The following is a 25987-nucleotide window of genomic DNA, read 5'->3' on the forward strand; positions in this document are numbered from 1 at the left end:
CCCGTAGAAATACGAAACGTGCTTAGTTACTATAGAGAATATCTTGATGTAACTCCATAAATGGGTTGGAGAATGGGCGATGTAACTACGAATAAATCTGTCGCTTAACGCTATTCTCGCATGGTTTATGCAAAGAGTGGCTAATGCTACAGTAACATTTCACGGGCTTACAGATGAACAAAGCGACTTGTTTCGCATTCCCGCGAAATATGCATATCGTCTACGTAAATTCATCTATGTCGTCTACGTTCATGTAAATTCCAATTAAACATTCGAAATTTCATCGCTTCTAAATATTATACATTTACAATTATTACTAAAAATAAGTTGCTATTTTTATCCGCATCAATACATTAATTACCACTCTCTTTTGAAACTACTAGAAAAAAATAATACGCATTTTTTTTTAATATCCATCTTCCCTGAGCTATACAATTACAATACTAATGGAATTCTAGATTTCGCAGCAAGAGTTTAACGTGAGTGCGGAAAATCGACGGAGATAAGAACTGATCGTCGTTGTCGATCCGCGAAAATAAACCCGATGCCTGAAGTATATGCCTCGTAATCGGTTCTTTTCCCACAGAGAGAGTGGATTGGTAAATTGCCGATGCGATACCGGGAGGGTGAGAGACGATTGAACGGTCCGAGGTTCTGCTTGGAAATAAATCTGTCTCTTCCCGCGGGACTAAACCGGATTTATTTCCGTAGCTGTAACTTTAACCGCGTGGTTCATATAGGTCAGGCTCGTAAGTCTCCATAGTTTGGACATCGTTTAAATTTTAAATCGTCGCATAACTTCCGACACCAGTCAGTTTCGTCGTGCCGATAAAACGACAATTATGCGATCGGTATTCTTACTCTACGTCAATTTAGCATGTAACATACTTCGCAACATACTTCATGAAAAAAGAAAGAAAAATGAATAGTAATAAAATAGCATTAAAATGGATGAGCGCAATGTTACATCAAAATGACCAAGGTTTTACAATATGATATCATGAAAATTGCGACAATATGCTACGTCGGCGACGTAATAGGAAGATCAATATCCTTTTGCATTTAATCTCATTTGTTTGCGGAGATACGAGTTCCGCGATCTTTAAATCATCCGGTCGTTACATTTTCTATATGTATGCAAGTGTAGATCAAATTCCGTAAAACTGCCGGCAAGTTTCGCGATCGAGCGATCTGCAAAACCGAGCGCGGAAGCGCGGATGAAATGCGGAGGAAACCGGCGAAAGAGCGAAGAGAGTAGAAGAGAGAGACGTGCAAGAGGGCGAAAGGAATGGAGCCGCCGCAGTCGGGGAGACATTCGTCTTAGAGAGCAAGGATTATGTTTGCGAGTGATCTCATGCAAGAATCCCATAAATTTTCTCAATTCTCCCCCAGTGGCGAAAGGGGTTGCCAACAAACGAGCGTATGAGGACGAGGGGGGAACCGTGACGCGCTAGAAAATGTCGGCAATTTGGGTAATGCGCCGCAGTAATGAGTCCGCGGCCCGCAAGCCTGACGAATAAATAAATGTAAGAGCCACCACGTCCGTCTGACGCGTTAATATTTCGTACCTACCGTGGTCGAGGTGTGTGTGCGCGTGACATATCGATACCGCATAAACTCGCAGTTTAATTTGTAATAATGTCACCCGCGGGAAGCAAATGGTCGATAGTGTGGTTTGCCGAGACAGAATGTCGTTAATTTCCCTAGTATATTGACTTTAACGTATACTTTCGGGAAACCCTTCCATTTCGGGTAATTCTCGAGTATATAGATAATTATATTGATGCATAGATAGATACATTTAATTACCTGTTCAACCTTTTCAAAAATAGAGAAGAATTATTATAATATATAATAAGTATAATTGTAATAATGGTTCAAAGATATTAAGAATTAAATTTTTTTACACTACTGACTTTGTTATTGACAAGCGTGTAGTTAAAATTTAACGATAAAATAAGAAATATTGAAAAAATTCTATTTTTTCTTGTAATTTTGCTTAACAATACGGTACTATATCTCATAATATATCGTGCTAATAATATTATCGTTTAACTAGCGAATCCAATTCAACAAAGTGAACAACGTAAAGGGTTACACCACACACAGAGAATAAAGAGAAAAATATTAAATGTAATAATTTGTACAATTGATTTGTATGATATCATTGGAATGTAAATGATGTACAAAATACAAACCTAATAAATTTAAAAAAAAATAATTTAATTTCACCAAAATTAGAAACTGAGTGTTTCATTTTTTTAATTTCCCTGTTCGATTAAATATTAAGATAAGATGTATGTTAATCGTATCGCAAAAATTATTCAGTAGATAAAAAATTTTTAGTTTTGATATAGTTTTGAATAGTTAGTGAACGTCGCAAGTAACTGGATAAAGCGGATTAGAGGCGAATGCGCCGACCGAGATCGGCAGGACTTACAAAAAGGCGGGTAACACGATCATTAAGCGACGTACGCGTGAAAATGACAAACCGACACGTTGGTTTCGCAAATTTCTTGCAAGTGTCTGACAACAAGCATCACATTCACGGCCCCTCTCTCTCTCTGTCAGTACTAAATAATATTATATTATACAAAAATATCGGGCAAAAATCACGAACGATTCATAATTAAATTTTTCATTAGAAATCAACTATAAGATAATTAACGCATATTGGATTTTACGTCTCATTAAACATTATTTTATTATTTAATACAAAATGAAATTGTTAATAAGTAAGGATAAATAAGCTATGCAAAATGAGAATATAAAACTGGCTTACTTATTAGAAGTATAAATTTAATCAATAATTGTTAGCAAGTTTTATTAAATAAATTTGTTGAAATGTATTATTGATAGTAAAATATTTTTGTCTTTTATTTGAATTTATATGAAACGTACTTCGAAAAAACCTCTATTTGCTTTTACCAGCTTATGATATTTAATCTTGGAAGCATATAGAAAAGCCATATCTAAAATTATATTTAAAAAATATTTATCAAATATCTATATACAATATTTTCATATTAAAAGTCAAGATAATATAAGTCTATCACAGATTCTCGACGTTATATTACTTTAATTTGAAAGTTAATTTTTGACTCACCGACCCCGATGCGCAGCAGCGGAGGTGTAACTACGATGTTAACCTGTAACATACAAATATAAAGTCCAAATTATAATAATGTTCAAGTTCAAAATAATTAATATTTTAAAGAATATCTATTTAGCTCATTAAATTTTATATTTATATTTTAAGTAAATATTTAAAATAATTATACAATTTTTTTAAAAACTCTCTTAAATATAAGATCTTCTAATTTTACAACTAAAAGTTTCTTTGTCCTACTGTTTATTTAAATCTGATATAGAATATTGAAATAAGAAGATTGAATAGATGATATAGAATATTGAAATAAAGAATAAGGAATAATAAGAAATAAAGAATAATAAACAATTAAACTAGCAAATAATATACAATATAAAAAGTAAACTCACCCCAAAGTTGCTCCGCCGTCGCCTGATGCCTCCCAGGCCTGCTCCTCCTCTCATCATTAGAGTACGTGTACACATTATACATTTTCACAATACGGTAATTACGATCGCGCGACACTTTGAACGACACTCCCGAGACGGTTGTTACAATGCAACGATCGCGCGATACTTTGTACGGCACTCCCGAAACGATTGTTATAATGCAAGAATCGCGCGACACTTCGTACGACATCTTCGAACGCTCGCACGCACTTAATTTGGCTCTGCCTTCGGGATAAATCTCGGCATTCTCTTTTCCTTGATCCTCCGTTGTTGTTCCATCAAGGCCCTTGAACAATATTCAAGTAATTTGAGCGTAATTACACGCGTAAAATAATTATATCACGGAAAAAAAAGATTAGCTACTATAGCTAAAATAATCGTAATATATGGATAACTAACATTTTTTGCAACGAGAGTAACATTTTTTGCAGCGAGAACAAAAGGTTTTGCTACTATTGCTAAACTATAGCTCTCGCTGCAAAAAATATTAGTTATCCATATTTTACGACTAAATTTAGCTAAATTTTTTTCCGTGTACGGTTTTCGAAAAAAATCTTTCTCTTAAGCCTAAATTCTTATAGAATTTGATCAATGAAAGTTTAATGGCCCGTATTTATTGCAATAAATCAATAATTTATAATTCACATTGTCTATCATATTAATTCTTTCTTCATAGATCGCGCGGAAAACTATTTCAGTAAAGCTGTTATTTCGATAATATGCATATTATATAAGTCATTAATCGCAGGTCGTAAATCGTACGGTCTAATAGAGTTGTCAATTGCTCGTAGGGAATAATTGTATTTTAAAAAATAATAGTTTGCAAAAGAATGGAGCGGATTGTGTAGCATCTAGCCGGCTCGAGTGTCATCGTACAAATGATAGCGCGTAACCGAGCTAGCTTGTTTACGCATAACGGCCTACACCCCCTCCCCTGCATTCCGCTGTACGCCGCGCCGCACGAAGACTTTTTAACTGTCTACTTATAACTGTCGCGAAATATTTAATACCTTGTAACATTGAATATTTTGTGCCTCACATTTCGAATCAATTTCGATAAACGAAAATATCGCGTACATTTACCACTTTGTACGATCGATCCAATTCGGTGATTCGTGCATAAAACCGCGTTTTAAATCGAAGATTAGAAAGTAACGCTTGAATAAATGAAAATTTGAATGCGCGACGTGAGCTGTAACATCGTAAAATCTAAGTAGATATTAAAGAAATAAATTAATCGTGAATATTACGATGAAACAGTAACTTGTAATGCTTATCTTGTATTATTCTTATTTGAGATAAATAAAAATCGCGCGACGTATCTGTTTCAATAGAAAATCATAAGCGCGATGTGCTTATAAATGCTTATTGTAATAAATCGAGAAAATAACCGCGTTTCGGGGGAAAAGTAATGCGAAGCTACTCATGGAGACTAGTTGCCTGTTCAGTGTTCGAGTGTCGTCGTGCGAGTGGTAGCGCGGTAAACCTGTTTACGCGTATCGGTCTACACCCCCACCCCCTCCCATTGTCCGCCGAAAAAACAAAGAACTTTAACTGCCAACTTATAACTGCCGCAAAATATTTAATACCTTGTACACTAAATATTTTATTTTTCACATTTCTAATCAATTTCAATAGATATTAATATAGATAGATTCAATACACATATTACGAGGGTCTCTCAAAAATCGAATACTGAACTGCGAGAAACAAAATTCAGATTCGCTGAACTTTATCCGAGTTTTTCAATTAAATCGTGGTTGTGAATAGGATATAATAAATATATTGACTTTTTTAAAGTTTATTTATCAAACTATATTATGTCTCAAGACTACAGTTTTAGCAGAGCTTTTTAACAGAATCGCGATTATAAGTACAAATTTCAATATATATGTATGTAACAATGAGGATCATTTTTAGAATTGCTTAATATCTTTTGATAGCTTTGCGTATATATTTAAATTTACATATAAATTTAGCTTTGCATTATATGACATAAAAAACACAATAGAAATCGAGAGTACATTTCGCAGCAAACATTCCCTGCATCTTTTACGATCTACTTATTCGTAGTACGTGTGAAGAGAAAGGAGAAAAAAGTCTACTATTGTCTGACGGCGTTGCAGTATCTGCAGGATGCGTTTGAAATAATACATACGCTACTTCAACGAAATGGACAGGAACTTTATCGCCCTGCATTAAAAATTCTTAAAATATGAAACGGGGAACAAGAGGGGCGCCTACGAATAAAGTTTAACTCGCAAATAAAGTTTGCTTATAAAAGTGTTGATATCATCCTCTGTCTGCAACACTATTCCCGATATTCCCTGATCATTCCCCGTAGAATTCCGCAGGAAAATACCCAGAGAACGCGCTTATATACCCAGAGAACAAAGAGCTAAATTGAAAGAGTGTATGTAAGCAATAGCTAACGTAACCAGATTGGCGCTAGCACTCAATTAAATTTAAGCTTCTGGTGGTAATTCGCCGGTCTGTGTTCTCGAATCGGATTGTTAGTCTACATCGGCGATATTAAATCTGCTGATTTCCCTGCAAAGTACGATTAATAAAAACGTTTAATAATACTTTGTTACGATTTTGCAAATAAAAAAGTACGTTTATAACACACTAAAATCGTATTAATTAGATTATATGCAAATGCCGTTATACAATTAAGTGTAAAAGGAAGAAAGGTTGAGAAACCAGGAATAAAAGCAAAAGATCTTCCGCAAGATAGTTATCTTGCATCGGCAAACATCGTACTGATTTAAATGTTTCCATTGCATATAGACCGTGACAATAGGGAGAAAAAGATATTTCTATCACAAGCAATATTTCAAAAGCACAATACAGAGTCAGTGCAGTGCACTAAGAACGAGACATCGAAATCTTACTAGTTTATATGTATATATGAAAGATCGGAGAAGGGACATGAGCGCGTTCGTAAATACAATAAAGTATTCTCCATAAATAATGTCCAACTGTCAGCACTTGCTGTATCCAATATTATTTCGTTCCCCGGGGATTTATCGCGCGCAGAGCACAATGTGTTCTTACATGTGCAAAAGAATTTAATACTGTGGAATGCACCAAAGAAATATTACGTACAATAACGTTCTTCGTGTTACTTCGAGTGAAATTCTTCTTAACCGCGCGAGTTCTTTCATACATACCGCTGTACCTAATAGTTTAGCGCGTTTTTCGCGAAGAATACATTTGCGCGGCGCGCGCAATTTTTACACGTCAAAGAAAATGAAATATCGCGCGCGCCGTGTCATCGTTATAGCTTGAAATATCGCGTCGTTACGTTTGGGCGAACGTTACAAATGTATTTTGCCGCGTATCTTTCGCGCGCAGATTAATTAAGGCGTATGTCAGAGAGATATCAGAGTTCCCTTTAATTAAGACGACACGTCACAGAATTACATTTTTCCTTTCTTCTTTTCAAGACTGAATCTTCCACTTTATTGCCGAGTGCCTCGTTTCTCATCACGAAATATTAAAGATATATTGAAGACAAATTTTAAAAGTAAGAGAACTATTTCAATAGCATGAAGGCCTTTTCATGACAAAGACATTTTTAATAACAGCAGTATTTAGAATAAACGTTGCTCGCTAAAAAGTATACTATATCGATAATTTTTTCTTGCAAATAAAAGTATTCATGACAGCATTTTACAAAGATCTGTGGACCGTGCAAGCTTTGGAGCGACTCCAAAAGCGATTTCGTCAACGTGTTTCACATGCAAGGATAAACAATTAGTATTTATCTTGCTGTATCACACGTATTACTGTCAAAGACCGGAGTGCCTCGCAGTGCAAATAAGCGTATCGATAAACAACGGTTAGACATGCTACTAATACACATCGCTGTCGCAACGCTACCGCGAATACGTCAAAGTGAATCGCCATATCATCATAATAGCACACATCAAAGTTATTGACCATAATTAAAGGCCTGCATGTACTTAACGATCGATAATCGATCGGTCGAGGATACGCTTGTGACCGTGGGGGTCAACGATCTCTTCCTTCTGTATCGGGTATGATCGATGACGGATGTCATCAGGGAGCGAGCGTCAAATGATTTATTGGACTTTGACCATACGCTACGGCATGATATTTTCCTATGCGCCCTTTAAGACCCAGTAACCTTAACTTCGTCTACTTCGGGTACACTGCCCTTACAATTACTTTCGGTTTACGTGCACGACTGGCAAAATGTTTGACGGTAGAGGAACATCGGAAATAGCGACGATGCGAGATAATAGAATTACGCTGTATGATTAAATTAAACTCCTTGCTGACGCGACCTCAAATTACGCGACTCGATGGTACATAGTTTCGTACGTTGCTACGCGCGGAACATTTCATTAATTGCCATATGAAACGTTCGTCGAATAACCTCGATTAAGTGTTTGCTTACTTTATCACCGCAGTTATACTTCGTTAACTCATAATACTTCCCTCTTGTACCTGCGCCTAGAATTTGTACCGATACGATATTACATTCGTTACATTCCATGGTGGACTACTGCATTGTTGAATGTTTAAATACTTATGGTACAACTGCGACGGTGTACAACGTGTTCTCACCGTATTTTAATCAGTGAAGATATCATTAATCTCTTTCAAAGCAGCGCCGACTTTAATATTCTCACGGAATATTACATGCATGACATCCAACAGAAATCTGTCTTCGGCGGCAAATATTCTTTCCCACGGACCTCTCGCTCCTAAACGTACCGGCGAGTTAGAATTACGATCTTTGCTACTCAACATTTGTAGGACTAAAAAATCGAAATCAATTTTCATATCTCCAGGACCCGCAAATTTGCACAATCGCGATAAATATTTCGCACCGACATATTTTTTGCTAGACAAATCGCGATATAACTTCGGTTTGCATTGATCACATATACATATAATATTGTGATGGTAATAATATAATAAATGTGATTTTAATTTTATTATAGATCTTTTCGATTTCGATATTTCGCAGCGTTTGAAAAAACAATTAATTAATCATAAATATTATATTGCTTTTGACGTTGGTGCTAGACTTCGTAAAGTGTAACCGATAGAGATCACGACGTTGAGGAAATCACAAAAGATTTAACGGAAAAGGCTCAAAGGCGAAGACGGAAGGCAAGCGAAAAAGCGTATTGGACGAGGAATGGAGCACTTACTTAAAGTATTGTAAAGCTTTGGATGTTGTTATCGGTCTCCTTATCTGTTTCAGGCTTTGGACGAAAGGGTCCAAAAAAGGACAATCAAAGTACCTTTTTCGATTCACCCGTAGATACTTTCGTTTGCGGTATCGCGCCGTATGTTACGATAGCCAACCATTTTAGTCTATCGATTATTGCTTCGTAATTCTTTTTCTCTTTTTTTTCTCAAATAATTCAGCCTTTTCGACTACCGTCAGTACCGTCACTATTTTATTCTCGAATTTAAGACATTATTTAATTTATGTTTCTACAATATAAGACCAAGATCAAAGGAAAAAAGAAGATAAGATAAGATAATTTCTTATTATTTTGTTTCATATATGGAATCGCTTCCTTTCGTTCATATCATGATTCCGACTTTTTATAATAATCAAACACTGATGTATCTCTAAAAAAGGAAAAATTTATTTAGCCTGTTATTAAATTAATTTAAAAAAGAAGATATCGTTATACAATTTTACATGATTAGATCAAACGCGTGTGTTCACCAGGGTGATTATTACAACAATAGGATTTAAGAAGCGTCGCTCTCGATATCGGTGACGATGGGATAACGCATAAATTACCGTCGTCGTGTCAAGAGAAGCCCGCAGCGGCAGAATTTATTCGCGGATTATCGCGCTGCCTCCCGCACGGCCATCCCTTCTATATCCTGAAATCCTTCTATCGTGAGAGCTGTCGCATCGGTACGTATATTAAAATTCACCGGACCACCAGGGAGTAGGGGACGATAAAAAAGATTCGAATTTAAAGGACGCCCGAATGTCAGGCTGCCGTCCATGCATCCATTCAATTTGCCGTCGATTATAGGACCCTCCTCTCTCTGTCTCTCTATCTCTCTCTCTCTCTCTCTCTCATGACCCCACATCTATCGCCCATATGATCGACGAGCATTAACCGATTCCGTCACGCGGGCTCTTTGTGAAAAAATTTTGTACAAAAAAATTGAATCTCGTTATTCTCTCCGGCCATGTGAACGAGTGACCCACAAAGAAAAAATTACTATAGATATTTCGTGAGTATTTCATTTCAATAGCTTGAAAGCTGTCGTTTGATTCTTTATCTCGTCTTAATAACTTTTTGATTTCATTCGGATTTCATTTATATTTCATTTATAAAATAAAATAATATGAAAAGATGAAAGCATACCGACGGTTTTACAAACTTAACTCGCTTCTTATTTTATTTCTACAGGTTTAGATGTTATTAATCAAAATATGATATTAAAATTTTAATAATTTAGTTTTAATAATTGAAATTTAATAAGAAACAGAAACCTGACATATAAGCAATAAATAATGAGGAAAATGAGATATAGGAAGAACGTTCAAGATAACCCAAGCCTTCCTTGACACAGAAATGTCATATTCCTCGGAACTACTTACGTACATACATCGACATGCACGAAAGTAATGAGCATTCCTTCCCACAAGTTGCGCGCGGCGAGTCAGCATTTCGCTAATCACCAAATATAGACCGTCCCGTAATTACTGCGTCAATTAGACGCAGACGGCAGACTCGCGGATTAAGGGACAGCCGATGTAGTTAAAGTACGCAATTTTCGTCTATTTGAGGAAACGTACGATAGGATCGATGGCAAAAAGATAGGACGAAAAGGGCGAGGCCTACCGGCGAAAGGGACCTGAGTACTCCACGGAAAGATTCGGAACGGCTCGTTATCCATGTGTAGGAGGCTCAGACAAACAGCCTCGTTTGTCACGCGCTGACCTCTCTACCAATCCTACCCCTATTCATTCCTTCCTTCTCTCGTTCACTTTCGGCTACTCAGAATTCTGACACTCACGAAGAATGATCTCCCTCCCAGCCGAACAATGCACCATGATATTCTTATGCAACGAGTGAAAATAATTTCCTATGTAAAATAAATATGTCTCTTTGTTCCTGCTCCATTATTCGGGTTAATTATTAATGGTAAAAGCCAACCTCCGGAAAATTTTACTTGCGCAATACCGAGAACTATATTCAGTCAGAGATATAATATTTATTTTTCAATATTTGCACTGTGTGCTTAAAACTATAAAACTTGTATAGGGAAAATTTTTTTAAATCTCTGATGGCTCTCGATATGGCCGTGAGTGGTTACGGCTTCAAAAAGTCGTAAAACGCACGTTCAAATTATTTTTATTCTATTTTTATTCTGTTCCAACCGGATTTTATAAAAATCGGAGAACTCGCGAACACTCCTTGTGCTAGAGAAACGCGCTCAACTAACCTCGTAAAACATCACGAACGAAATACTTGCACGTACTCGAAAAACAGTCGATTCATGCTCCCTTTGTCGCCTTGCCAGCTTTAATAAGGAAAAACGGAAAAAAGGGAGTGGTCCGAGATTAATTACGGGCGACCGACTTTTTACTTCCGTAATTGGCGCGGCCGCGCCCGCTGTTTTAACGGCGCCGCGTGCAAAATCACAAGTCTTCGAAATTAATTAAAGTAGAAGTAGACCGTTCGCGTGAGCTGCAATTGATAACAAATAAAGTTTTACAATTCTCCTTCAGATTTTTTTAAACCGAAAATGACGAATATTATATAAAGATATTAATACGTAATTTTATTGCATATCCATATCTAAAAAAGAGTTATATAAAATTCATATTGCATATAAGCTTTAATTTTTTAATGACATCTTTGTTTTTTATTTTTATAGCATTTTTATATCATGGCTTTTTTATATGTATATTATTTTATTTTATAGCTTTTTTATACTTCTCCAAATATATATCTTCTACTAATATAAATAATAGTAACTTATAATATCCATCGGGTGAAAAATTATATAAGAAACATGCTTGATATATACTATATAGAAGCCGCCTCGTCTTTATTAAAGTATAATACATTCTCTACATTCCGGTGTCACTGTTCTTTTATATTCCGTAATAATAGCATATTAACGTGAACGTTAAATGTGGCGACGACCATAGTGACCTCGGCGTCCACAAGTCTAGACATTCATTATTGATGAACCGCCGTGTGGAAAATGGCTACTAATGTAGTAACCTAAATTTACGCAATATCGTTATTATGTTAATTGTATAAATCGGAGAATTATTGGATTAGAAAATTATTATACGAATCACTGCAGCGGAATATAAGAATTATCTGCGTTATAATTTGAGTTAATAACGAATGGAAATGTAGTTCGTTACGTCTTCATTATTGGCGACGAATAATTTTTAATCCAATAAGTAGCTGACTTTACTTCCATCGAATTGTCAATAAATTGTCCCATTCTCTCGCAATAAACAGCGTCGAGAGCGGGAAACGATTCCTTCCTTCATCATAATGAATAAGCCGTAACGAACAATTACGCGAAAGTAATTTCTTAAACTACGGGGAAAATTCCAATTAGACGGAAGTCCCGCAGTAGCAGCTCAATAAAGATATTGCGTTAAGCGCGCTAATTGATTAGCACCGCCTTTGGATCCCTAAACTTTGTATTCATTGAACTGAGAGGTACCTTCGCATCGATTAAAACCAAATTGGCGACATCGTAAATTCGCCGACATCTCGCGCGGTAATGCAAATTCGCAATAGTTTTCGAAACTGCTATATGTCAATGCTGTAAGTCAGTGGACGCATATATCCATTTCTAAAAGAGGTGCTATAAATCATACACCGATTATATTGATATATATGTTATTTATCTACGATTTAAAATTATGTCAGTGCTCAACTATATTTAAAGAGATCGTGTCACGATTTTCTGACTTTTCAAATAAAATATAATTTTGGAGATTCTTTCTTTTAACCTTTTCGTATTACAGATGCTAACCATCCAATTTCATTTCAGTAATGCAAAAGCTCACACAATTACAGTTTTGAAACACTGGTTTGCTTAGTTACCGATTTTTTCTCTCTTTTTTCCCTCTCATTTCTGTTTCGCCGGATCGCATTTACATTGTAACTACTCCAACGTCGCATGAAATCATGAGAGTACGGACTTGTGAACTATTTGCGGAAGTTATGATGTCGCAGATATACGGAAAACACGGGAGAAACATAACAAGCAGTAGTTTCGTCGACAACGGTGAAAAAAAGCTACTGAACTTTCCGAAGTAGCTTCTGTCTGCGTACGTATACTGCAGCGACGACAAATGTTACCTCGGGGCTACGCAAGTCCGGGACAAATATATTTTTCACGCATCTTCTTTCCTATGCAAAGTGATGAACCTATTACGTTGAGCGATAGCGCGTTTTGTAGCATCGTGCATGATATACGTTGCGCGACTTTTATTTATTCGCGAAATAACATATCGGTGGATTTTCGCGAGATCCGCCAATAAGTCTGGCTAAATAATAAATGACCGAGAGATAAAACGTTACCGCGTGATTTCCGTTCATTCTGCTTTATTTTCAAAAATATCCTTGCCTCCTGAGAAATACCTTTCGCAATCAATATTTGTATAGAAAGACAAATAAATGATCGTACGCAATCAAGTTATTTGGAATTAAGCATTACTGGTCCGTATTTTTTTCTTAAATGTTTTGTATGTTACATATTTATACATTATTTTTGGAAATTGCCTACTATGCGCTGAATGTATTTCTACCGAAGAAAACGTAAGAAGAGAGTAAAGACTCTTCTTCATATTCCAAGTTAAATATAGTATCATAAGATGTTCGATGTTTATACAAAAGTTCCCGGGGACTTAATTCTGTGACGTTTTATTTCTTGAAATGGTCTCCATCGTGCATTGGATACTCGGCAAGAGATACGAAGTTCCACGGACAAAAGTAGAAAGGAAGTGCCTTCATTCGCACGTTCAACGAAATATAGAAACCGTCGCTGGAAGTATATTAGATTTCCTCGAAAATAAACGATCGTTGATACGAAAGGCATCAAGGAAACAGGCATTACGCACCGTGATTGAAATTGTCGCGAGACGTCAAAACGTAAATTGAAATTCGTTTTTAAATATTACATATCGCGTTGTGTCGATATCGAAAAGTCCGGTAAATATTGCGACGTTATTTATTCGATGCAACAAACGTCACGGTACATATACGTCATATATCGCGCGGTAAGAACAGTCGATCATAATTTGTATCTCGCCGCTTTCGTTCGACCCACTTTGGAAGAATAAATTTTTCACACCTGAATTGACTCGCAGCTCGCAGCGCTTGTCACTCGCAATTAACGATACATTTGTAACGGGGCGCATTGAAAATGCAATTTTATTGCAAACCAGAGACGATAATCTGTTTTACGTTTGTATTAATTCGGACAGAAAGCTCGGTTAGGTACTATAAATCGACGAATATAATGCACCATAGCGCGAACCCCGTGTTTTTCATATTCTCGATCAAATACATTATTTCGAAATTATACCTTTGTAACGCGATTGGTATAACGTTCGTTAATAAATCATATGTGTAATGTTTGATCGAAATAAGTTAAACGAAGCATTAAGCCAACAACACGGCTTGACGGTATGAGCAATTATTAATGTCCCATAATTATTAGCACACGATTATTCAAGAGAATGAATCGGCGTTTCTCCTATTTGGACAGTCGTGTTCAACGTTACTCTCATAAATGCGACTATTTTTTATTATTTGCTTCGCAAGCGCGATTTTAGTGTTATCTATGTAACTATTCGAGATTTCAATATTGATCTTCGACAACAGTCGTGCACATCGTTTTAACGAATGTTAAAAATACAAACATCGGTAAAGCTAATAATCGACAAGTCAATAATTTGAATCCATCATACATTCGATGTACAATACAGCACTAGGTTAAGTTTGTAAACGCCTGGCCAATTACATATCGACCACGTGACGTTAACTGTTTTCCCATAATTCAAAATTCAGAGTTCATACATTCGGATTCAGCGTTAGAGAAATAACATGGAATTTGGATAGCATTACACAAAACTATGACTGTAGAAAAACTCGTAAAGTACGCATAGAATTTACAAAGCAGTTGAAAATAAATAGCGCGACTACCAAGGCATACCGTTGCAAGCTTTTATCGGAGGAATTAAACAATATTTCTCTTAACTTGCTATACGAACTGCGTTAACGCGCCAATTCGAGGAACGCGATATTTACGTCGAGCCAGTACTTAATAGCGAGAACAAGTTCGGAAGTTAAAGGGCTAAACTTGCTGCTGCATTCCGACCTGTATGCGAGGGAGACTTCCCGCCGGATTACCGATTAAAAGTTTAACAGCCCGAACTCTTCAGCGACTTTGCACAAAGCGACATGCACAAGTCGACTCGGGGCTCGGGGCACTGATCGCGCCATTCTAAAGAGAGATGTTTTAAAAGCTGATCATGCATCGGTATAACAATCGTCGAATTCGTTTCAACGGATTTCCGAGTTATCGGGCCGCGCGCGGCCTGGTCGGCCGTTAAAAAAATTTTCTCGACTTTTCCCCTGTCAAAAGTATTAACCGGACGAAGTACTTCATGAAAGTAAAACACGCCCGGCCCCGCGTGCGTTATGAAAACGCCGCATAATATTAGCATATCCCTTCGGCCGCATGAAGCATATCTCCATGATAGAGCACGTCGAATATCGCGCGACCGAGAATGAACGGGGAGATTGATGGAATTTTTGAGTTCGTCCAAATATTCGTCCCCCTCTTCTATTCTTTCTGTCCATCGCGTAAACTGACGTGACATCCCTCCGTACATAAGCACACATATATATATGCTCAAAGTATATACGTAGTAATGTGTTATTTCATGAAAAATATTTTATTTCGCCAGATATTTCAGATGTATATATCCATTTAGTAGATTTCCTTAAAAAAAGCTTTATTTGCAAAAAAACAATCATCGTCGTGTAGGGCGACCGTGTCGCGAAAGAGAAAGAGAGAGAATAAGTCATCGGAAAAAACTGAAATATTATCTTTTAAAAGCGCGGACATTAAGAGCGTTATGAAGTTACGTAACAAAGGAGAAGTTTAGAGGTGCCAAGAATATTAAGTTCACCTAGCGGGCGGCGCGCGCTCGAAAAGAAAAAAACTGGAGTGAAAAAGGGAAGGAAAAAGAAAATGAAAGTGTCGGCAATATAGCGAGGGGGGAAAAATTAAAGTGTTGTTGAGGCGGCAGAGAGAAGAAACGGCGCGTGATATATATTTCGCCGTTGGAGGTGCGACGCCTGTGGGCGAACCAAACTGAGACAATATTTGCATATCTATTTGTGAAGTATGATTCTATGCACTTCGCGAAATGACGCGGGCTCTTTCGGCTGCAATACCGGCAAACGTCAGGGAGAGACCGAAACAATGAAAGCTCTCAAAACGGACGGGAAGGTGAAGCTCTCGTCGGCATCGTCTTGTGTCCAGAAGAAATTTCCGAGTGAAAACAGCGAAGCTATTCCCGACGACCAAACCGCCTCGCTGCTTCTTCCACAGTCTCGCAGTTCTACGGGAAAGCGGAGTCGTCCCCGTTACAGTCCTTCCTCATCTGCATTTCGCTTTTATATACTTTCTTTCTCCTTATTTCCGCACCGTCTTTATGTAGCGAGGCGAGGCAGAAGGAAGAAAAGCACTCCGCTCGCACAGATATTTCTCTTTATGTACACTTGACATATAAAAATTTCAACTCCAAGAATAATTCGTGCCGTTTGTTAAACACAGCTTCAGACAGTAGCATTACTATTGTGTTTTCGAGCATGATAACCAACTTAAAGGACAGTGAAACCGGATTGTAAAATAATACGTTTGGAACTACGAGAATCTGATTTAAGTTCTTGTTGGAAAATCTAACTAACATGCGAGATACAAAGTTCAACGTATAGCACAGAAAAATGAAAAAAGTCAAGATGATACTGCGACATATTAACATGAGATACGTGAATTTGTCTTGAAATACCTGAATTATTTTGCATAACCTTAAACGACAAAATTCTAAGATACGTAATCCATATTTATGAAGTTAAAATCAGAGAATTTTTGATTGTATTACTCAAGAATCATGAATCGTCGTACTATGTGTCCAACTAACTCACAGTCACCGTACGATGAAGTATCGCATGTGATTGACAGTAACATTTTAACCATTAAATTACCTAAAGATAGACATCGAGTTCAAGCCGTGGACGAACAAACTGCCGAACCTATCATTGACGTTAATTGTTTGGATAAATATGGTAAAGTATTACTATAAGCAGCAAAACTAATACAAAAATATGAAAGTACAATTCACTATTATTATTTGCAAGTATTATTTTATCAGGCTACTATTCTTAATTAATAATAAAATATGATAGATATACTAAAGACAAGATTATTTATAAAACTGGAATATATTATATTGAATTTATTACAAAATATAAATCTTTCTTGCAAGGTGAGAAATGCAAGAGAGGCTGTCCAAAAATCAACGTGATACACAATCAGGCACTTACTCCGAAAAAACCGGCGGAGGAAATGTTATTACTAAAGACAACGAGACAAATCACCCTCACCGACGATATGAAGCACAGTCTTGAAGTGGAATTTAAGTCACCGCGAAATTATATCCCGTTACCCGAACCAGGCCCTCCTCCGCCCATAATTATTCCGAAAGAACCTGTTATCGTGAAGAAACTTGAGGGTAAAATTAAAAAAAAGAAGTAAAACAATAAAGATAAACATCGAGCAACACCATCTGTGAGAAATATCTTACTTGTGTAAAGTCTGGAAAGAAACCCTAATTTGCAACGTACAAGGCCGACGACAGATACTTAAAAAGTAAACTCGTGAATCCAATAAAACTTTTTTAAAATAGATCTAGAATTCTTTGCTGATACTAAAAATTATTTAAATATAAATATGACAAATTGTGAAAAATCGATCAATTCATTTTCTTTGAAACTGTCATTGTTACGAATAATTCTCATATACAGATAAAATAATAATCATAGATCAGCCTCCCTGGCACTCATTTTTCCACTATTATTGCAATATAGATCGAACGATTTTGACGGTAGATACAAGCGTCTTATAGATTTACGAGTTGCGAAACTGAAGTGTTCGCCACTTTGTCGAAAACACGGAGGCGTGCGCGGGGTCGAATAACGGAGCGATAAATCACCGGTGGTATTATATTCTTGCCCGTCTTGGGAAACAATAGATCATATAGCGTATATACGGATACGCTGGTATTAAACCGTTTTTGGGCCCATTGTCGCCCACCGCGCGCGCGCGCGCGCATCGCCGTGACGGCGGCGACCTTTTTAAGCCGCGCTTTAAGTTCCACCAACTCTCTTTCTCTCTCTCTCTCTCTCTCTCTCTCGCTCTCTCTCCCTCCCTCCCTCTCCCTCTTCCTCTCCCTCTCGCCGATAAATCACCACGATTTTACCTGCTGGTAAGAGAAACGCGAACGCGAGCACGATCAAAGAGAATCGGCTCTCCGATAAAGGGTTTGAAAAAGGAAGGGTCTCCGCAAATATTCCATTAGGACGCGCTCGCTAAGAGCCGGTGTAAAGTATCACTCGAGGCTCTCGTATTGCCTCCAACGAGGGAAACCAGGAAGCCAAGAAGTGTGTGGTAACGGAAAGAAATGCGAGATCAACGGAGAAATGCGAGGGAATCGATACGGATAGAGTGACAAGGAGATCTATTTTTCCGGAAGCGTAAAATATTCATTGTCGAATGGCAGCGCGAAAATGATCTTTGCTTCGATCTTCGATAGCGTGGTTTTAGAGTTTTTGAGCTTTTATATGGTTTATCGATGCTCTTCTTCCATCTTTCTTCTTCTTTTCTCTTACGAACGTATAATTAATCGAGATTTTTAATGAGATTTTAATTTAAAAAGTTTTTGTGTTTAACGTATCTTCTGTATCAGATTTTTTTGCAAACTGGAAAAAATGGAAAAGCGAGCTTCTGAATCCGGCTTAAGCTTCTTTTACTTTTGTTACGACGTGTCTACAATCCCCTGGATCTTTGTGACTTAAGCTTTGAGTTTCGTCCTCTCCGCTCATGAATCAGACATACTTACGAGTGCCATGATTTGCGGCGCATGATTTGAGGGCCGAGAAAAAATGAAGGGGAAACGGTAAGAAGTCAGATGACGCGGCGTGAGCCGATAAAAGATCGCGTGGTGACGCGGTAACGAGTGACGGATCATAGTCTGAAAAAGGTGCTGTAGGTACACTCGAAAATTGGAGAAGGATTACTACTACTACTACTACTACTACTACTACTATCAACCTCGATAGCGAGGGCGAGGGTCGGCGCGAAAGGTACATCTGCAATCGAGAGGGAGCGGGATGATGAAACGCGTCATTTGTCTCCGCGGACCCAAAATACTCACGGTACTCAACACGAAGAACATCGGGTGCGGTTGCGAAGCCGTAAAAGCCTGGCAACGACAAATGCATCCGCTTGTTGCGAAGGCGCGCGAGTGCATGCGCAAGTGTTGGCCCGTGCACTGGATGGCTGTAATTGGGCGTTGGTTACAGAATTCATTGCCGCGTTTAGGGCCTTAAACGGCCGGGAGATAAATCACGATTAAACGTGGCCATCAATCTAAACTCTAACGTGTAACGCCATGTAAAACAGAATGTGGCATTTACATCAATGCAAAAGAAAGGGGTAAACGTACGTGAGATCCTCGAAAATTCGACGCGTAATTTTTAAAGCGATTATTAAATATTCAATTAAAGCTGCGTAATGCTGTGAATGTCCACTGTATTTGTTAATAATATCGCTGGACATTTGACGCTTTTACGCTTTCAAATTGATCGCTGTTAACGATCAATTTCCTTTGCGAGATTAAATATTGTCACGTATCAAAATATTTGCCGCATAAGCGCGCGTTGTATCTGCGTAATATCCGTGCGTGGTAACCGTAATCAGGCGCAACCAGGGGCAGAAATTTCGTTGCCACACTTAAGACCAGCCTAACCATAACACGGGCCAGCCTGAGTATCGAATCCGACGTTGAGCAAAGCTGGTGGAACCGCAATTTACATGTGCAACGTACTGCCCTTAACGCAGCATGGGTATAGTCGGGCTAATGGAGGATCTTAGTACAGACAGAATTGATGATCGCGATAACACAATGCATTTTCTAATAATAACATATACTTCAAAATCGATCAAAGGCACTCACGCGTATTTCTTTTTTTTTAATAAATCCTTTTGATAAAATCGATACACGAGAATTTAGAGTCATAAACTGTTGACGTTATGATATTTTCGTCAAAGAAAAATTAGCTCGTAACTAGTCAAAGAGTCTGACGATTAAAATTTGATGCAAAAGTAAAATAGCGGAGTAAAATATTCTGCATAATAAATGCTATCATAGAGATGTTTTAACGCGGCAGGCAGGTAAATATGCGCAATTTACCGTAACCGTCCGCGACTGCCATTTTCACCGTGGAAAAAGCGGTAATAATATTATTTGAGAATAGAAAATAATGAGATTTAGAAGCGTCTTTTCACTGTTATTCGAAATGAAAGACTTAATGAATGTACACCTAATGAGCTCGTAAATGTAAGTCTTTGTAACCATTATTTCTGTATAGGGACGTTTCATCCACATATTCTGAGTAAGCCGCTTACGCGTTAACGAGAACCAAAGAAGAGACAGCATGGCACGCATAGTCGGAAATATGATAGTAGCGCCAATGCAAAATCGGCACGCAAAATTATTCACGCGTCATACGATTCACTAGTCATACACGTCCGAGTAATGAATGCGAATTCGCGCATGTATCTGCACGTAATAGAAATGCGCTGTATAATTTCGCATTTGTACATTACAGACAATATAATGCGAGATTAATTGAAAGAATAATTAAATCTGAATAATTAAAACATTACCGTAATTAAACTCGAGATGGATAATAACTCTTCAAATGCATATCGTAAAAGGTGATACGAGAGCATTCTTTAAACTTTAAACAAAGATATCCTCAGAATAATGATCACTTTAGACTGTAGCCTCTGATTGAAATGCAAAGATATACTTTTATCATAGAAAAATTCTACTATATATCATATTCAGACTAATTGTAGTAAGTCAAAAATTTCATCAATATCAAATTTGATTATTTAAAAACCGCTGTATTCCGTAGCACGTCTGTACATACCGATAAGATCAGCTGCACCAACTCCGCGGAATTCAACGCTGCCCGATCGTGAAAGCGTTCGCGTGTAGTTTAAACGATCTTCCTGGTTCCTATTGTATAATTCAATAAAATTTGAATTTATTGCCTAGCTCGCGATGCGAACGGCGATTGCTCAGAAACGATTCATTGGAGAATTCCGCGTATGAGCCTCACGTGTGATGTATACTTTTCTCTATTCTTTGTTGTATATTTATAAGAATACGATCCATTTACGATAATACATATTAAATCATTCTTGAGTTTTATATTTTCGCTAAATCTCCACGGAGAAAGAGTCGTATCTCCAAATTGGAGGCAAACGTCGCCGTATCGCGCCGCGCCCTATCGTTTTCTTATATATATATATCTTTTTGCCGAAGGCGCTGTGCAGTGTGCACCCAAAACGCGAGCTCGCCATCGTTGCAGCGAATGCACACTTATACGGTATTCTCGACACAGGAGCCAGAAAGCAGGGCAGCTTCCGATCCTTCCCTCCGTACTCCGAGGCATTGTATTCAGCGTGCCGCGCGATAACCGGCATTATCCGGACACGTTGTGATTTTCCGCGGAAAATAAACCCACCGCTGTTTCCGCGGCGTGCCGGGAATACGCGACGGGAAGTCGACAAGAGGGAAAAGTCTCGATGGTTGACCGAGCTGACGACGACGACGGCAGCGCGGCGGCGGCGACGACGAGGATGGCGACGCGAGAGAGAGAGAGAGGGAGAGAAAGAGAGGTTCGAAACTCTACATGATCGGTGAACGCACAACGAAATTGATCTTATTTTCCGCTCCCACGCATCCTTCCGCCATTTTCCGTTCACCCTCGACGCGTTTCGATCGTATTTGCGCACCGAGTGTATCGCCGATAAGGCTGAAATAATCGCCTCGCGACTATCGCGTTATACAGTCGAGAGACCTCGAAATGATTCTTCACCTGCTATAGATTCACGTGCTATAGATGCAATTGAAGACGATATAATGATAATCCGCGCACCGCGCGTTTAACATTATAGACATTTTCCACGACATTTCAAATAGAATTGAAATCGCTGAACATCGCTAAACCGTGCGTAAGAAAAGGAATTTTAAAACAATAAAACTATGATGAATAACAATCACGCGAAAAAATATTATTTCGTATATTTTGAAAAAATGAAAAGGAATACGGAATCACCGCTCGTTCACTGATACACCCGTTTTACGCTCCGTTCATCTTACGCCTCGTGGAAAATGAAGAGTCCGCTTTGCGATATCCGTGGCACATTGTTTTATCTCCTCGTGCCTCGTGTACGATGTCACATAGCAAACGCGTCATCATCGGCTTTACGAATCGGCGAAATCGGGCGAATTAAGCGCGCAAACGTCGATGTTGTCGCGCCGAATGCGCGCGCGGCCGTTCGCACTCTCGCGCGCACGCGATAACACCGTCGGCGAGCAATCGGTAAACAGATTAAAGCGCATTCGGCGAGTCACGCAGGTGAGCGCCAATTGCGTTCATTATTAACGTAATCAGGTGCAGCTGAGCCACGCATGAATACGCTTTGCAACGCGAGCAGTTAGCGTTAACGATCGCGTCCGCTGGCGTCGCGCCGGCCCGTCCGTAGTTGTTACACGCTGGCCGATCGGATGGTTTTCGATTGTCGCGTCCGATAATGAGCCCCGTTTAAAAAAAATGACTCTTGCTGATTGACGCGTGTGGCATTGCGTCACGCAAACAAATTCGAGACTTTCGGACAGGGTGCGTTTTTTTCTTTTTAATGAAACACGAGTGTCTTCCGATAACGAGCATATTGTCACGTGAATATTTTCGAATAATTTTCGGATGCGAAATTGTCAGATATATAAATATAAAATATTGGATATTTTCCAACATGAATTAATTATATCATATTTTCCACGTCGAGTATCCAGAAATGATTTTATTTTCCATTTTTTAATTATATATTACGTGCGTTCGTATAATTCTATAATAGTCTAATGTATAACATCCAAGAGACGAATGTATTATTTTTGTGTCTTTGCGTGCACAATTATTCGTTCACCATCCCTTCGCGTCTGCTCGCGTTTGTGCAGCAGAACAAAACGACCGCGAGAGTGACAAGTAATTCCGCGGTAGAACATTTCAAATTCCTCTCGCTCGATTCCCAACACGTATCGAGCGGTCGGGTGTTGCGAGAAGAAGCGACGGATACTTCTGATAGCGAGCAATGTGGGCGAAGGGGACTGCGGGGTCCTCCATCTCTAAATGGAGGGTTCTCTTTGCTTTCGAGACTGCGGATCTTAGCGGCATTTTGGCGGAGACGAACTGGGCGAAAAGGAGACAGGTCGCGTCTCCTCGCGTCTTATGCTGGTACAGCGAGATATAACCGAACCTCCATGCTGCGCGCCTTCTGACACGCGGAGCAAGAGAGAAAGAGAGAATCTTAAAGACGAGGCTACATTTGCATTTCTCGACGCTTAGATGCGGGCGGCAGGGTCGGCGCGTTATGCAAATCTTAATTTGCCCCATCGGAAAACTCGTAAAATTTCCGTGCTTTTCCGCAATAAACCCTCAAATTACTTGCGCGCTCCCCTTCGCTTTAGCCCTCTCCCTTCCCGCCCGTATAACGTTTTACGTACGCACACCCACGCGATCATTCCGGGAGCCTCTCTCGCCGCGCGGAATTAACGACGTCCGCGTCGAGGGGAGGGAAAAAAAAACATTGAAATAATACTATCGCGCATGACGCTGTCCGGGGATCAGAAGGGCATAAGCACTCCCGCGGGTCCTATTCGCGACAGTCCTCGAGGGGGTTTGATCTTGATTTTCCCACGCGTCACTATATCATTAGCGCGCGTTATCGTCCGGCGAGTACGGAGAGAACGATCAATTAGCGGGCCGTTCTCTGAACGTGCGCGTTTCGGCAATGGTCGTAGTCGACAGTTATTAGATACACGTACGTATAATTCGATTCGCTCAATTATCGTAACGGCCGACGCGCGGCGGCTCGGCCACCGCGTGGCCGATTTTAAAAAATCGTCTAGCACCCCGGTATACAACCGCGCTCGATTTCCTCTCGCGCGTGTAATGAGCGACGCATCCTCGAAAACGTGCACGCTATTTACAGCGATGATTACTCATTCACTCGATAAATCATAATTTGCCCGTCAACCCGCGATACACCGCTATACGCGCGGCGCGAATGACAGCCCGGGGTGTTCCCGGTTCCCTCGCCGCAGCCACGCGCGAGCCGGGAGAATGGCCGCTATATAATTTAGGTGATTTAAAGCGAGCGATAATACGGTGTCACATAGCTAACCGAATTGATGCAATAGCGACGCTCGCGTAATTGCGCGGAGAGCAACCGCGATTCCGATAGGGGATGGGGACGAGAGAGAGGTCTGTCCTCGTTATTTAGCTAAACCATCTTCGCCGTGCCACGTATTGTATCCAGTATCCGACTGATTACACAGGTATCCACCGTATCAAATTCCAATGACAGAACAGTACAATCCAGATATAAAACAATTTCGTTTCTGCCTCTCTCTAGCTCAAGTTTAATCTTAATATTAATTTCTCATGGAAATTACTTCGAGACAATTCCGTTATTTTTCTCGATAATTAAAATACTTACAAGAACTTACTTTCTGCAAGTTTTCGATTTTATTGTCTCGAGGCAATTATTAAAATAGATTTATGGACAAAGTTCTTTCTTATTCGGTAATACTTTCGAAACCCCTCTCTCTCTCTCTCTCTCTCTCTGTTTATAAAAAAAGTTAAGGACATTAGCATGTCTTACTAAAACAGTAAAACTAAATTAAGACTTTTTGAAACTTTTATTAAAACCTATACGTGACTAAAAAATTTATCATCAAAGTTTGAAGGAGTGAAACACCTTGTATAAATATAAAAGTCTTGTGTACTTGTCGACAGATATAAAATTACTAAAACCGCAAAATTATAAAATCATCATCCATATACTCTAAAATGAATTTATAGATCATCGCAGATAGCTGATAAAAACGCGCGTTGCCCTTATCGATTTTTATAGCGTAGATGTGGAAAATTTGTACGAGCATCTTCCCACCGGAATGAGATGCGAGATGATATCTCGCCAAAGTTGGTTCAGCCTGTTGCAGATAATGTCACGACTTTACATCGTGCCTGGGAAACGAGGGGCGATGTATTTCCACGAAACGAAAGTACCAGCCGCGATCCGATAATGCATGTCGCGATATATGATTGATTCGCCTGCCAAACTTCAACCAAAGAGAAAGAGGGAGAGAGAGAGAGAGAGAGATTTCGAGTAACATCGCGAAGCTATAAAACGTGTGTTTACATAAACAGAATTTCCGGAAACCGATGTTTTCAAACGAAACGCAGTCTTTTACAAACGAGCATCGCGTCGAAAACTGGTAAGTTCGGAATTATTAAATAATGAAAATAAACACAAGAGCAAACTGTGAATTATTTTACCTTGCTCGAGCAATATTAATTAAATATTTGTTAAGCAAAAAATCAATGAGAAGAGGGTAAAATCTACCCACAATTTCAATTCGAGACCAGTCTAAAGTTCGCACTATTTGCGACGTGCGAGTATCTTTAATATTTCGAACAGTCTCCCAAGAAAATACGATCAATTGCATGATTATATACTACAGTGAACGATACGCAAAATTTCTGAGACCACAAATTATCATTATAAATTGGAAATTGTTATTAATCTGCACAATTGAAAAGAAGAGCAATAACCTTAACATTGGTATTATTTGTCTTCATAATATATAATTAGTGATATATCATTTTCTTTCAACGATACATAAAATCTTTCACTTTACTGTATAATGTAATAAAACCATGCAATTTTGATCCTGTTATAATAAAATTGAAATTGTTATAATTTATATTCACTCACCAAACATCGTCGCTGCTACGCCCAGCTACGCCAGAGACAAGTCGGGAGCTCCTGTCGACAGTTCCTGAAATAATTTCAATACTTTTATATGCATTTATTTATAAATTGATAATAACAATAAAATATAATAATTAAGAGTTACATAAACACAAATGTATCTAATATTTTCACAGAATAGCTTCGGTAATAATATTCTGATTAACCGTCCAACGGTGTATTTACCCTAATCATCGCAAATAAGCGAATA

General features: G+C 38.6%; 1 protein-coding gene across 1 annotated transcript in view; it reads right to left on the reverse strand.

The window, feature by feature from the left end:
• LOC139772732 (uncharacterized) overlaps nucleotides 1-25987 on the reverse strand; it is a 178345-nt gene that overhangs the window by 151738 nt on the left and 620 nt on the right. The window contains exons 2-4 of the mRNA XM_071706625.1: nucleotides 25741-25804; nucleotides 3499-3823; nucleotides 3107-3149 (exon numbers count right to left, since the gene is read on the reverse strand). The gene's annotated coding sequence lies outside the window, so the exon portion shown is untranslated. The remainder of the gene's footprint in view (nucleotides 1-3106; nucleotides 3150-3498; nucleotides 3824-25740; nucleotides 25805-25987) is intronic.

Source organism: Temnothorax nylanderi, unplaced genomic scaffold (genome assembly GCF_030848795.1).
Source record: "Temnothorax nylanderi isolate EJ_2023f unplaced genomic scaffold, tnyl_v1.0 TNYL_tig0053_pilon, whole genome shotgun sequence".
NCBI lineage: Eukaryota > Metazoa > Arthropoda > Insecta > Hymenoptera > Formicidae > Temnothorax > Temnothorax nylanderi.